This window comes from Centroberyx affinis, unplaced genomic scaffold (assembly GCF_046629955.1).
Source record: "Centroberyx affinis isolate AG114_WGS23_722 - 3 ecotype Tasmania unplaced genomic scaffold, CSIRO-AGI_Caff_v1 ptg000297l_1, whole genome shotgun sequence".
NCBI classification, from domain to species: Eukaryota; Metazoa; Chordata; class Actinopteri; order Beryciformes; family Berycidae; genus Centroberyx; species Centroberyx affinis.
This window is the reverse complement of record NW_027278975.1, coordinates 134,578-138,049: the sequence shown is the minus strand read 5'-3', so window position 1 is coordinate 138,049 and position 3,472 is coordinate 134,578.

Below are 3,472 nucleotides of genomic sequence, written 5' to 3'. Positions count from 1 at the left end.
ATGGCCATTAAAGCATATTAAATTCTAAGTGGTGTTTGTCATTTTTTGCATTATACAGTCATTGTCTGTCATAAATAACAGCCAGTTCAGATAGACAGCATGACTGATGGAGCATCACCTGCTGATGTCACGTGCCTACTGTAATACAGAGGTTTTAGGACTAAAAGGCTACTTAAAGCTGGTTTCCTCGCTCACTGTACTGCTTGTAATGCCTGGTATGCACTTTTCTTTTTCTCGCCACCAATAGCGCTCTGTTATGCCCCATGGGGGAGTCTTGCAATTTATCACCTGCTCTTCAACTGGCGTGAATTGTCTGGCTGAACAAAGAGTAAACAGGTGCAGAGTGTTAAAGCCTGCCAGGGCGCTCTCATGATTAGGGTTATGGTTTGTGGGTCCTAAGGCAAGTCACTTTAAGTATAGTGTCTATATTATTTATAATACAAACAACAGACCCTGTGGCAGGCTGCTGTGAAAAAGGTTGAGGTGCAAAGCCTCGTTTTGATGAGATTTTGCGTTCCCTACCGAGGCGGCGGCGTATTTCTTGGTAGCTTCATCCGACAGATTGGAATCAGCACATCATCACAGATCATTTTTTAATGCGAAGGCCTTGCAGCCACGACACCCAGAGAGGGCCATTTCCTGTTGAAGTCGGTCAGACAGCCCACACAGGCATGACTGAGTAGACGGCTTGATGTTCGAAACCAACACAATGCCTCGGGTCATAATTCTAGTGTGGCGGCTTGTTTCTCATGTTGAGAGGAATTTCTGACAGATCTGAGTGGTTATGCAGGCGCTACTGCAAGGCAATAAAACTGAGAAATATAGTTTAGGCACTGGCTTCCCAATGTTTTAAGTTGATTTATTGGCCAGGATTTAAGAAAACAACAGTGCCTCGGAGAAAGCAGCCCCTGCATACATTTATATGTGTTAGTGGGGCTTTATTTGAGCATGGCCCGTGAGCCGAGATAAGGCATAACCCAGGTATAAAGTTTATAGAGTCTGCTGAATCTCACTTTGATAGTATTTTAAACTTGTAAGCTGTTTTTCTTTCTACCATTCACTCAGAAGTCCATTCAATAAAGCTCTAACTTTTAAGTAGTTTGGGCAAGCTTGACAAGTTGAGCATTAAGGTATTTAAACCAAGATGGTGGAGTAAAGATCCAGAAAGTTATAAATACAAATGGATTTCAGTGGGTGGGTTTTATTTACTCCAAATGTCTCTATTTCAAAAAGTGCTATCAACAAAAAAAAGTTTTAAGATGTATGACATTTCGAGGTCTCCAGGTAGAAATTTTATGTTCAGAGCATTAACAGCTCTGTAAATGGCGTTTACATTTCTTTTATGAACGCAGTTGCTGTGTGTATTTCCTGCCATTATATTTATTGCTTGACTAAGCACATTTTCCATTCGTGTGCTGTAAATCAAGCAATTTTATCTCCTCCCTGTCTGCTCTAAACGACTTTCAGGGGGCATGTGGCAGTCTAACATAATCTAGAGAATGTTAACTTGCTTTTAATTAACTCTTACCTGTGTAATGAGAGACTGGCAGATGCTCCCGAAGATGTTCCTCCTGTAATTGGTGGATTAGGAAGTATCATCACATGTTAATTAAGATAAGCTAATGCAGACACAACGTTTAAAAAAAACGGTCAAGCTGACAAATCACCCATCCCTAAGTATTAATCATCACCATTTACACAAGCCTAATTATCTTATCTGCCCTTTCTGTGTGATTCAGGATTGGACAGCAGCCTACTGTATTGGACAAAGGACAAGTTTAGTTGAGGAATATTATGTTTGATTCATGGTTTATCTGTTTCAGACACGCTATACCAATGGAGTAATCATGCTGAGGGGGATATGATATATTGAAAAGAAAACATATGTAGAGCCTCTCCTAATCTCCTGTTCCAGCGTACTGATTTGAATCGCTATTACGGGTTTAAGAAATGTGCTTTCCTTGTTGCTTGGATGGCTGTTTTCTGTGGAGCTGAGCACAGCGGTGGGTTAAGGATGTTCATTCAGACAGATGATCTGTGAAATAAGCGACCGTAAAATGCTTTAACAGCGTACATCTATCTGGATTTGCGGCATCAGCCTTGGCTATTATGTGGAGGCTCTGTGGTGTAGAGCATCTTATTTGTACAGAATGGGGCTTGACTCCCATAAAAGAGTACAGGTATCAAGATAAATCTCTCTCAGCCGTGATGAGGAATAACACTCTTGCCAGGTGTATCTCGGTGGCCCTCTGACCTTCTCTTGTTTTCCACCAGGCAGAAAAATGTCCCGGCCCGTCTCGGAGCGCTGGCTGATACAGTAGCCTATGTCCCCCACCGGCCCTCCTAGGCCTATATATCTAAATGACATGGTTGGGTACTCGCCTCTTGCTGCTGAAGGGCTTTGCCAGCCTGTTGTTCATTGCCTTTGGGTTTTTGAGTCATCGCTGATATTTTTTTTTGCAGTGGATGTGTTTGTGGGTGCGGGTGTGTGTGTGTGTGTTTGTGTGTGTGTACGTGCGTCTTTGTGCGCTCTGTTTTTTGTCGTCCCACTGTGGAGCGCCGGTCAGGTGGGAGAGAGTGTTTACAAGGCACAGATTTGGCACGAGGGTTGTGTTTATGAACAGTGTTGTCTTTGGTTCCCTGCGGCTCCATCTGTAAAAATCGGTCAGACCAGAATGTCAAGCTGACCTTGACAGCTGCTCCTTCCCTCCTCTGTAACAGTGTGAGGGCGCATTTAGGTGCTTTAAAACTACGGTAAACTGTTTAAAAAAAAATGAATTCAAAAGAAACAACATAAATCAAACAGAGAATAATCATTTGGAAATTGCAAATACAGGCCCTGCACATTAGGACCACAGGGAGCACAGCCAACCATTAGTGAGAGTTTGTTGGTCTCACATCATCAATTTAATTAAAAATCCATTTAAGACGGAGGCCTGGGGAAGATTTTTTTTTTTTTTCTCTGGGCAAGTCAGGACTTCAAGGCCAACAAAAACAAGTCTTGAGTTTCCTTGTTCCAAGACCGGAGCTGAATACAATCATTACATCTCCTGTGCCATATCCCAGCAGGTGTGAGCACACATCTAAAAGCAGAGGGGGGAGGGGCTGGGGGGGGCCTCTAATGGGCCGTGCTGCTCGGTCCCTACGTGAAAAGTCCGAAGCCACCGACGACGGTCACGGGAAGCGAGTCGCAGTGGTGTGTTAATTACACCGGGCCCTCCATCAATCATGCCCCTTGTGGCTGACAGTTAAATTCCTCCCAGGCCTACGGCGGCTCTCCTCGCCCTTCACAGTCCGCAGGCTGAGCGCGGCAGCCACAGTCCCAGCGCACCGCGCGCCGCACACGGGCCCCCGCATCAATCCCCCTACCGCCGCTGATAGAGCCACAGCAACAGCCCAATCACACAGGGGAGAGGAGATAGCAGCGCAGGAAAAAACACTGAGGAGAAACTGAGACAGAGACAAAGGAGTG